Here is a 12,032-nt window from a genome sequence, read left to right on the forward strand (position 1 = left end):
TTGGGGGCAGGGGCAGATTGGGAACAATAAGCGGCCTTGTAAAAATTTGTACTAGTGGCCCCACATGGGCAGCACCAGAGGTGTAAGGTCTAGCCATGGGCCATGGCAGCAGCACCCTCCCCCAAAAACTTTCCAGATAGTGGGCATGTCCAGCATCAAGGGGGAAGTTAAAAAGAAATAAAACTAAATATTATGAGCACATTATATGATACACCTTCAGAATTTAGGAAACTATATCATTCTTTAGAAATATATATTTTCTTGCTTATTACACCAACCGTATCCCCACTATTCACTCAATTTTATATGTCAGCCAAGCAGGCAGACAGAGCATACACTAGATCATCTGCAATCACAGGCTAAGTGGCAGTAATTTTCATATATGCAAATTATTTAGCATCTTATTCATTATGTCTATAAAAAGAACCACATGTCCTCAAACAAAACAGGCCCCACGGGTGCATCGGCCCACCGGGAATCTTCCCTGTGAACCCTATGGCCAATCCGCCTCTGGTTGGGGGAAAATAATGACCAACATGGGGAGGGTTGGGTGGAATAAGGGGGGTAATTCCAAGTTGATCGCATCAGGAATTTTGTTAGCAGTTGGGCAAAACCATGTGCACTGCAGGGGAGGCAGATTTAACATGTGCAGAGAAGTTAGATTTGGGTGTGGTGTGTTCAATCTGCAATCTAATTTGCAGTGTAAAAATAAAGCAGCCAGTATTTACCCTGCACAGAAACAAAATAACCCACCCAAATTTAACTCTTTCTGCACATGTTATATCTGCCTCCCCTGCAGTGCACATGGTTTTGCCCAACTGCTAACAAAATTCCTGCTGCGATCAACTTGGAATTACCCCCAATGAGCGACATAGAGAGGGTTAGGTGTTATATTGAGCGACATGGGAAGTGTAGAGGGCTATAATGTGCTACATGGGGAGGGTTGGGGAGACAGAATGTGCAACATGGGGAGGGTGGGGAAACAGAATGTGCAACATGGGGAGGGTTGGAGAGGTAGAATGTGTGATATAAGGAGGGTTGGGGGGACAGAATGTGTGTCATGGGGAGGGATGGAGGGCAGAATGTATGACATCAGGAGGCAGAATGCGAATTATGGAATGGTTAGGGGGTATACAGAATGTAAGACAGCGGAGGGTTGGGGGCATACAGAATATGAGACAAGAGGATGGTTGGGGGGCATAATCTGTGACATATAGTGGGTTGGGGCGGGGGGGCAGAATGTCTGTCTATCCTGTCTTTCATTTTCTAGGATGCAATAGAGACATGGGCTGGGATGTAATGGGAGCCAAATTTAAGACGAGTTTGTAAAAATGTCCGATTTTGCGGCAAAAGACGGACATTTTGCAAACTCGGCCAATGTAATAGCGTCCAATATCATGAAAAGTCAGATTATTTTTACTCAGAACAAGAGCGCCCAGTAAAAAGTTGGATCCAGATGTTTTGCCTATGTTAAACATGAAACTCTGCTGATGTACAGTAAGAGAGTCTGAGTTTGAAAATCTCACACAAAACAACTCTACAAAGTCGGACATAAATAGAGCTGTTTTTTTTTTTGGTGAGTTGTATTTGTCAATGTTGAAAGTAAATTACAAGTACACAATTAAAGCACATTTACAACAAATAATCATTTTTAAAATTATTTCTAACCTTAAAATCAAACAAAAATACTTTGCTCTCTGAAAATAGTCTGTGTACTGTACATGTCATTTTTGCACATTTTCCCCCCAGAAAATGTGTCTTATTCACCATGGGATGCAATCGTACACACAAGCAGATCCTGCTGATTAAAATGAAATGCGGCATGTCTGTGTATAACTGCGGCTGTATCTGCATATGAAATGTTATGCTACAGTGTTTTCCTGCCAAACACTGTAACATAATTTGATATGCTGATACAGCCACAATTACACACAGAATATAGGGGGGTCATTTCTAGTGGTTCGCTCGCTAGCAGTTTTTAGCAGCCGTGCAAACGCATTGTCGCCTCCCACCGGGGAGTGTATTTTTGCTTTGCAGAAGTGCAAACGCTTGTGCAGCAGAGTGCCTGCAAAAATATTTTGTGCAAAACAAGACCAGCCCTGGACTTACTCTTCGTGTGCGTTGATTCTAATGTTGGAGGGACGGCTTTTGACGTCACACACCCGCCCAGCGTTCGCCCAGCCACGCTTGCGTTTTCCCTGCCAAGCCTGCGTTTTTCCAAACACTCCCTGAAAACGGTCAGTTGCCACCCAGAAACGCCCCCTTCCTCTCAATCTTATTGCGCCCGACAGTGCGACTGAAAACGTCGCTAGAACCTGTGCAAAACCACAAAGATCTTTGTACCCGTACGTCGTGCGTGCGCATTGCGGTGCATACGCATGCGCAGTTTAGCCATTTTTTACACTGATCGCTATGCAACGAACAACGGCAGCTAGCGATCAACTTGGAATGACCCCTATAGTCATGCTGCATATCATTTTAATCAGGACTGGGGTTTATATAGGGTGTGAGATGCTTTAAGTATGGTACTTTTGGGTGCTAATGGGTGACTTTCTCCCACCCTGGGCAACCGTTATACTAAAGGACGCATTCCGGTTGGTCTGAAAAAAATCAGACGCTTCCTGGTCTAAAAATCCTGCGAGAAGTCTGATCTGATTGGTATTGTGTGCATAAAAGACGCGCGCCATTACATTGGCCGAGTTCCGGGAAAAAGTAATACATTATAACGTCCGAGTTTGTGCAACTTTTTCCCGGACGCAAAGTAAACCTCGGCTCCCATTACATCTCGGCCATGATAACTAGAAACTGATTCTGGAATTTCAGGGAGAGTAAACCAGGCTCCTGCATCCTGCCCAATTCCCAAGTGAAGTGTATGGTCCTGGGATTGATGATGAGATTCGTATTGGGCTGTTCACCCCATTGCTGTGAATCAAGGGGGTAAATGTATTACCCTCCGATATGGGGGAGAAGCAGTACCAGCGCACGTTATGTACACTGATACCATTTCTGTCCCTTTTAAAACATTGGCGGAGTGTGCACACTGACAGGGGTGCTCTGCGCCACAGTCCATATCGGTGCTCCTATCTAACAAGCGCAGGCAATGTATGAATGGTCAGCATCACTGACCGTTCCGACACCTGCAGCTGGCGATTTTGACAGCTGGAGGTGGCGATGCCCATACACCACAGCACGGTCCGGATAACTGGTCACCATTATTTGCCCTTTAGGTGTCTCCTGAGACTGGCTCAGCGTTCCAAAGTGGGATCCCATTTGCATTGCCAGCATATGGTACGCTGATCTCCCTACTTCATATGATCCCCCTGTCATTCTACAGCGCTGTCACAACACCTTCACAAGTGGTAACATTAAGCATGGCGTCTCCTGCCCTCCGTGGCCTCCTCCGCCATTATCATTGCTTCCTAAGTGTACTGTTTAAGAATGGCGCTTCCAGCCCTCCGCGGCCTCTGCAGCCATTACTGTTACCTTCTATGTGTGATGTTCGGCCTGGCATCTCCGGCTCTCCGCGGCCTCCACCGCCATTGCTGTGATTTCTCATGTGGCGTGCTCCAGGATGGCCTCCGTTGTTCTCTGCGGCCTCCGCCGCCATTGCTGGGTCCACATGTGGAAATACAAACATACTTTACCTCCAAAGGCTAACATGGGCACAGCCATGTTTTTTCAGTCACATGTGGTTGCCTCATCCTATACGCTGCGCTCTGGACTCTGCTTAATCAGCCAGCCAATCCCTGTTTCCCAGCAGGTATAAGTATACTGTTCCTGGGCTGGTAAGATGTCAGTGCTTTGGTTGTCAAACCCTGTGTTACAAGTCTCCTCTGTTGTGGTTATTCAGCTATCGTTCCAGGTATTCCAGCTCCTGAGTTCAGCTCCACTAGAGACTCGCACCAGCTACCATCTGGCGGTGCAGCCTGACTCTACAATTTACCAGCATTGGTTTCAGCAACTGGCAGCAATCCAGTACCGGCTTCCAGCTTCCAGCGGGGTTTCGTCTTGCCAGTCACCATCAGTGTCCTATCATCGAACTCATACTACTATCGCTGTTCTATCACCGTATCCAAATTATCATCGGTGTTCTATCATCGAACGCAAGCTACCATCGGTGTTCAATCACCATATCCAACTCACCATCGGTGTCTACCATCGATCTCAAGCCACCATTGGGTCAGATCATTAATTCCGAATCATCATCTATCATCAATCTCCAGTATCTCCAGTACTTTTGCAATTGACTTTCCTTTATACTGGTGTTAATCATTATTCAACAGTTCATGAGTATTCATCCAGTCCGGCATTGCACCAGCATCTACAAGTGTATGTTGTGTCATTATCTGACACTGCTGAGCATCGCTGTCTATTGAACTGTGTTTAATAAATTCTTTTAACTTTTTACGAAGTTGTCTTGGTCATGCCTTCGGGCATTTGTTCCAGTGGTAAACTGCATGTTGGTCAGCGTCCCTACCCTCACCCTTCCTCCAAACACCCAGTCAGCGTCCATGCACTCACTCTCCCTATAACAACCCCATGAGCGTCCATGCCCTCACCCTCCCTGTATCTGCTCCTCAGCATCCCTGTATCTCCTCCTCAGCATCCCTGCCCTCACCCTTCCTTCAAACACCCAGTCAGCGTCCATGCACTCACTCTCCCTATAACAACCCCATGAGCGTCCATGCCCGCATCCTCCCTGTAACTCCCTCTCAGCATCCCTGCCCACACTTGCCCTCTAACTCCCTGTCAGCATCCCTGTCCTCATCCTCCTCGTCAGCTTTCCAGCCCTCACCCTCCCTGTATCTCCCCCTCAGCATCCCTGCCCTCACCCTCTCTGTATCTCCTCTTCAGCATCCCTGCCGTCACCCTCCCTGTATCTCTCCCTCAGCATCCCTGCCCTCACCCTCCCTGTATCTCCCCCTCAGCATCTCTGCCCTCACCCTCCCTGTATCTCTCCCTCAGCATCCCTGCCCTCACCCTCCCTGTATCTCTCCCTCAGCATCCCTGCCCTCACCCTCTCTGTATCTCCTCTTCAGCATCCCTGCCCTCACCCTCTCTGTATCTCCTCTTCAGCATCCCTGCCCTCACCCTCCCAGTATCTCTCCCTCAGCATCCCTGCCCTCACCCTCCCTGTATCTCTCCCTCAGCATCCCTGCCCTCACCCTCTCTGTATCTCCTCTTCAGCATCCCTGCCCTCACCCTCTCTGTATCTCTCCCTCATCATCCCTGCCCTCATCCTCCTCGTCAGCTTTCCAGCCCTCACCCTCCCTGTATCTCATCCTCAGCATCCCTGCCCTCACCCTCCCTGTATCTCTCCCTCAGCATCCCTGCCCTCACCCTCCCTGTATCTCCCCCTCAGCATCCCTGCCATCACCCTCTCTGTATCTCCTCTTCAGCATCCCTGCCCTCACCCTCCCTGTATCTCCCCCTCAGCATCCCTGCCCTCACCCTCCCTGTATCTCTCCCTCAGCATCCCTGCCCTCACCCTCCCTGTATCTCTCCCTCAGCATCCCTGCCCTCACCCTCCCCGTATCTCTCCCTCAGCATCCCTGCCCTCACCCTTCCTGTATCTCCCCCTCAGCATCCCTGCCATCACCCTCTCTGTATCTCCTCCTCAGCATCCCTGCCCTCACCCTCCCTGTATCTCTCCCTCAGCATCCCTGCCCTCACCCTCTCTGTATCTCCTCTTCAGCATCCTTGCCATCACCCTCTCTGTATCTCCTCTTCAGCATCCCTGCCCTCACCCTCTCTGTATCTCCTCTTCAGCATCCCTGCCCTCACCCTCCCTGTATCTCTCCCTCAGCATCCCTGCCCTCACCCTCCCTGTATCTCTCCCTCAGCATCCCTGCCCTCACCCTCTCTGTATCTCCTCTTCAGCATCCCTGCCCTCACCCTCTCTGTATCTCCTCTTCAGCATCCCTGCCCTCACCCTCCCTGTATCTCTCCCTCAGCATCCCTGCCCTCACCCTCCCTGTATCTCTCCCTCAGCATCCCTGCCCTCACCCTCTCTGTATCTCCTCTTCAGCATCCCTGCCCTCACCCTCTCTGTATCTCTCCCTCATCATCCCTGCCCTCATCCTCCTCGTCAGCTTTCCAGCCCTCACCCTCCCTGTATCTCATCCTCAGCATCCCTGCCCTCACCCTCCCTGTATCTCTCCCTCAGCATCCCTGCCCTCACCCTCCCTGTATCTCCCCCTCAGCATCCCTGCCATCACCCTCTCTGTATCTCCTCTTCAGCATCCCTGCCCTCACCCTCCCTGTATCTCCCCCTCAGCATCCCTGCCCTCACCCTCCCTGTATCTCTCCCTCAGCATCCCTGCCCTCACCCTCCCTGTATCTCTCCCTCAGCATCCCTGCCCTCACCCTCCCCGTATCTCTCCCTCAGCATCCCTGCCCTCACCCTTCCTGTATCTCCCCCTCAGCATCCCTGCCATCACCCTCTCTGTATCTCCTCCTCAGCATCCCTGCCCTCACCCTCCCTGTATCTCTCCCTCAGCATCCCAGCCATCACCCTCTCTGTATCTCCTCCTCAGCATCCCTGCCCTCACCCTCCCCGTATCTCTCCCTCAGCATCTCTGCCCTCACCCTCCCTGTATCTCTCCCTCAGCATCCCTGCCCTCACCCTCCCTGTATCTCCCCCTCAGCATCCCTGCCCTCACCCTTCCTGTATCTCCCCCTCAGCATCCCTGCCCTCACCCTTCCTTCAAACACCCAGTCAGCGTCCATGCACTCACTTTCCCTATAACAACCCCATGAGCGTCCATGCCCGCATCCTCCCTGTAACTCCCTCTCAGCATCCCTGCCCTCACTTGCCCTCTAACTCCCTGTCAGCATCCCTGCCCTCACCCTCCCTGTATCTCCCGTTCAGCATCCCTGCCCTCACCCTCTCTGTATCTCCTCTTCAGCATCCCTGCCCTAACCCTCCCTGTATCTCTCCCTCAGCATCCCTGCCCTCACCCTCCCTGTATCTCTCCCTCAGCATCCCTGCCCTCATCCTCCCTGTATCTCTCCCTCAGCATCCCTGCCCTCACCCTCCATGTAACTCTCCCTCAGCATCCCTGCCCTCACCCTCCCTGTATCTCTCCCTCAGCATCCCTGCCCTCATCCTGCCTGTATCTCTCCCTCAGCATCCCTGCCCTCACCCTCCATGTAACTCTCCCTCAGCATCCCTGCCCTCATCCTCCTCGTCAGCTTTCCAGCCCTCACCCTCCCTGTATCTCATCCTCAGCATCCCTGCCCTCACCCTCCCTGTATCTCTCCCTCAGCATCCCTGCCCTCACCCTCCCTGTAACTCCCCCTCAGCATCCCTGCCATCACCCTCTCTGTATCTCCTCCTCAGCATCCCTGCCCTCACCCTCCCTGTATCTCCCCCTCAGCATCCCTGCCCTCACCCTCCCTGTATCTCCCCCTCAGCATCCCTGCCATCACCCTCTCTGTATCTCCTCCTCAGCATCCCTGCCCTCACCCTCCCTGTATCTCCCCCTCAGCATCCCTGCCATCACCCTCTCTGTATCTCCTCCTCAGCATCCCTGCCCTCACCCTCCCCGTATCTCTCCCTCAGCATCTCTGCCCTCACCCTCCCTGTATCTCTCCCTCAGCATCCCTGCCCTCACCCTCCCTGTATCTCCCCCTCAGCATCCCTGCCCTCACCCTTCCTGTATCTCCCCCTCAGCATCCCTGCCCTCACCCTTTATGTAACTCTCCCTCAGCATCTCTGCCCTCACCCTCCCTGTATCTCCCCCTCAGCATCCCTGCCCTCACCCTCCATGTAACTCTCCCTCAGCATCTCTGCCCTCACCCTCCCTGTATCTCTCCCTCAGCGTCCCTGACCTCACCCTCCCTGTATCTCCCCCTCAGCATCCCTGCCCTCACCCTTCCTGTAGCTCTCCCTCAGCATCCCTGCCCTCACCCTTCCTGTATCTCTCCCTCAGCATCCCTGCCCTCACCCTCCATGTAACTCTCCCTCAGCATCCCTGCCCTCACCCTCCCTGTATCTCCCCCTCAGCATCCCTGCCCTCACCCTTCCTGTATCTCCCCCTCAGCATCCCTGCCCTCACCCTCCATGTAACTCTCCCTCAGCATCTCTACCCTCACCCTCCCTGTATCTCTCCCTCAGCATCCCTGCCCTCACCCTCCATGTAACTCTCCCTCAGCATCTCTGCCCTCACCCTCCATGTATCTCTCCCTCAGCGTCCCTGACCTCACCCTCCCTGTATCTCCCCCTCAGCATCCCTGCCCTCACCCTTCCTGTATCTCTCCCTCAGCATCCCTGCCCTCACCCTTCCTGTATCTCTCTCTCAGTCTCCCTGCCCTCAGCCTCCCTGTATCTCTCCCTCAGCATCCCTGACCTCACCCTCCCTGTATCTCCCCCTCAGCATCCCTGCCCTCACCCTTCCTGTATCTCCTCCTCAGCATCCCTGCCCTCACCCTCCCTGTATCTCTCCCTCAGCGTCCCTGCCCTCACCCTCCCTGTATCTCCCCCTCAGCATCTCTGACCTCACCCTCCCTGTATCTCCCCCTCAGCATCCCTGCCCTCACCCTTCCTGTATCTCTCCCTCAGGGCGGGATGTATTAACATACATCGCCGCACCTCGCCGGTTACCGCAGCGATGTTGATCGCGTATGTACTAACATATGCGATCAACATCGCGATGCGGTGACGGAGGCCCCCCGTGATACCTGTTAGGTGGTCTGCGGGGGGTCTCCGTCACCTCCATGGGGTCCCCACACTGCCTTGATGCCGGGTAGCAGCAGCAGGCTGCCCCCGGCGCCTCCTCCTCCCCCCTGCAGCCGGAAGGACGTCCGGCTGCGTTGCTAGGGGGAGGAGGAGATTACCTTCCGGGTCCGGGGCATCATGGAGGAAGGTAAGCTGGGGGGGAGGGGGGGAGGCGTCTGCGGCGGTGTCGGCGGGTTGCGGCGGTCGGCGAAAAGAAGCCCATAGGCTTCTATAGGGTATCGCCATCCAGAGATGGCGATACCCTGGATGCCGAAAACGCGGCGGTAGGGTGTTAGTAAATATGAAAATGCGGTAAAACCCCCGTTTTCGGGGGTTTTACCGCATTTTTGCTTTAGTACATCCCGCCCTCAGTCTCCCTGCCCTCAGCCTCCCTGTGACTCTCAAAGTAGTGGGAGTGAGAAAGGGAAAGAGGGGAGGGAAATAGATGGGGAAAAGGGTGCTGAGAGACAGGAGTAAATAGAGAGAAGAAAAAGTATCCTCTGGCAGAGCTGGGGATAATAGCTTAAAAAATAATCAGAAACTCAGGCAATGCTGTACATAAGTATAAGGGACACTACTATGTCGCGTAATATGAATCATGGGGACTACATACAGTGTAATGTGAATAAGATTGTGCTACAGTGTGGCGTAATTTGAATTGAAGGTACTGTTTTCAGGTGCTATTGTGTCCATGCCCCTTCCTTGTGAGACCACACCCCTCTTTTGTGATGCATGCTGTCCCTTTATAAGTTAAGGGAGAGCGCCGAACCCCCTTACACCGGCCCTGAGCGGCACCTACACAGGGCACATCTCAAGTGAGAGAGGGAGCAGATGGAGATATATATATATATATATAGTCCTCTAGATACTCTCCTGGCAGAGAGAGCAAAACACGGCACTGCAGGGTTTTCAAATAGCTGAAGTTTAATTCAACGTTTCGGGACCCAAAGTCCCGTCGTCAGGAAAATATCATACAAACAGTGACATGTGAAGGGCTTACCTTATATCCCTGAATCGTCCATATCTCCCCCTCCTCCTCATTTCCAGATGCACGCCGAAGCCTCGTGGATTTTCCGTCTCAACACGGTAGCCCCCAACGGCCTAAATGAAAGAATTATGTGGAACTCTTTAACATAAATGTATTGATGTTATTTCATTACCATAGTTTGCACACTTAGCTCGTTACCCACAGGTCATGGTCCAGCGAGGGGGTGCTCCCCTATATTAATTTTAATACACGCCTTATAATCTTGTTGGATACACCTGTGGGTTTCAAATAGATGTGAGCTTTTTCCTCAGTGCATGAATACATAATTACTTTTCTCCCTAGGAATCATTGGCGGTCATAATATCCACTGGCCTTTGCTACTCATGTCACGTTTTTTCATGTTGTGTTTTATGTAGTTTTAAATGTTTTTCTATTGTCACTGGGTGTATGTTTATGTCTATTCTCCCCACCAATGTCTCTTACAGAACACGCCGATCACAGGGACTCGCATCAGAGCGGCGCCTAGCAACCATAGGATGTGTATGGGGGTTGCCTAGCAACCGCAGGGACATGTGGAGCTGACGTCACACATATGCGACACGCCCCTTCCGTCCCGCTGACGGCGCCCCGGCTTCGGCGTGCATCTGGAAATGAGGAGGAGGGGGAGATATGGACGATTCAGGGATATAAGGTAAGCCCTTCACATGTCACTGTTTGTATGATATTTTCCTGACGACGGGACTTTGGGTCCCGAAACGTTGAATTAAACTTCAGCTATTTGAAAACCCTGCAGTGCCGTGTTTTGCTCTCTCTGCCAGGAGAGTATCTAGAGGACTATTTATTTACACAAGGGCACGCAGGTACTTGTTATCACTATCATGTAGAGTGCCGATCCAGCAGCATCCCTATATATATATATATATATATGAGTGTATATGTGTGCCTCCCCAGCCAAAGACCTCACCGCATGTCACTGATATACTGTATAATCATTAGATAGATAGATAAATAACATTAACAGCAACACTATTTAAAATGGCCAGGATAAAATATTGCAGCGCTCCTCCCTTGAGACACTTGAACTAAGTGTGTCAAATATGTGGTTATACCCAGTGAAACAAAAACAGCTTGAAAGAAATAATTAAGCCGCACTGGAAATATTATCTCCTGCTTTTAATCTATGCAGGGAAATAATGGCAGCTCCTCAAGATTGCACCACCACAGGCACATTAGGAACTGCTGTTCTGGCTTTTTCCTTGCTAATTAGCCCTTTTTAATCTTTATTTTGTTTTCAAAATAATTATTGACACAAATTGGGGAGAGGCGCATTATGCATCCCGACAGTTTCTGTTCTCAGTTGTGGATTGCTACTCACAGCTGTTATCTCTATGTGCCTGCTGCCTAACTCTAAACGCAGAAGTCTGGCCATGGCGCCTCTGATCTCTGAAACTCTGCTGTGTGATGCGTGCACATTTTATTTCTTAGATATGTGTGTAAGCAAGGGAGTTGATGAGCTAATTAACACCATGAAGCATTACAGAAGTTGGTCATCTGCCATTGTTTGGTTTATATAAAATAATTTTCTTGGACAGTGGAATGTTACAATAACAAAACAATTTTAGTGGAAGGGGAAAACAGTGTCTAAGAGGAGTATTCAATTATTGTCGGAAGTTCCGACAGGGTGGAAAGACGGCACTTTCCGCCGATAACCAGAACTTTTTGACACTTCGATATTCAATTGAAGTGCAACTCTCCTGCCCTGTCGGAATTTCCGACAAGTCAAAAAACACATGGATGAGCGGAATCTCTTCTCATCCATATGTTTTCAACCCCACCGCTGTCGAAATCTGGCCGTTTTCTACCATTAATTTTTGCTCATAAGAGAGGGCGGAAATGAATGGTCGGAATGGGAAGGGAAACTGGCAGAAACGTCCCGCTACTGAATACTGAAGCATTGGATCCTCTAGTCGGAGAGGATCCAACTGTGATTGAATATGCCCCTAAGCAGGGGTTAAAGTGGGGGGGAACGAGGTGGAACTGAGTTCCACCACCTGTAATTGTAGGGGGAACTAGTTCCACCTCCTCCATTGCCCTGCACAGTAATTCCAACAGAAAAGCCCGCCCCATCATCTGCGTCAATCGATGATACAGGTGGCACTAGTGTTGCTGATGAGCTGCAGCCACCTACTCCTTCCTGAGGTCCTGGTGCTTCCATGGTCCTCCTCCATGAGTTCCACCATCTCACCAGGAACACTTTAAGCCCTGCCCCTAAGTATCTCTTATACTTACAGGGGTGCGTTAGAAAGGCCATCTGCAGGGAGCCAA

General features: G+C 51.2%; 1 long non-coding RNA gene across 1 annotated transcript in view; it reads right to left on the reverse strand.

Moving 5' to 3' along the window:
• Positions 1-10,301, reverse strand: part of LOC134933337 (uncharacterized) — a 177,065-nt gene extending 166,764 nt beyond the window's left edge. Inside the window, exons 1-2 of the long non-coding RNA XR_010179675.1 lie at positions 10,191-10,301; positions 9,720-9,820 (exon numbers count right to left, since the gene is read on the reverse strand). This is a non-coding gene — a long non-coding RNA (uncharacterized LOC134933337). The remainder of the gene's footprint in view (positions 1-9,719; positions 9,821-10,190) is intronic.
• Between the last annotated feature and the right edge of the window lie 1,731 nt (positions 10,302-12,032).

Source organism: Pseudophryne corroboree, chromosome 6 (assembly GCF_028390025.1).
Source record: "Pseudophryne corroboree isolate aPseCor3 chromosome 6, aPseCor3.hap2, whole genome shotgun sequence".
NCBI lineage: Eukaryota > Metazoa > Chordata > Amphibia > Anura > Myobatrachidae > Pseudophryne > Pseudophryne corroboree.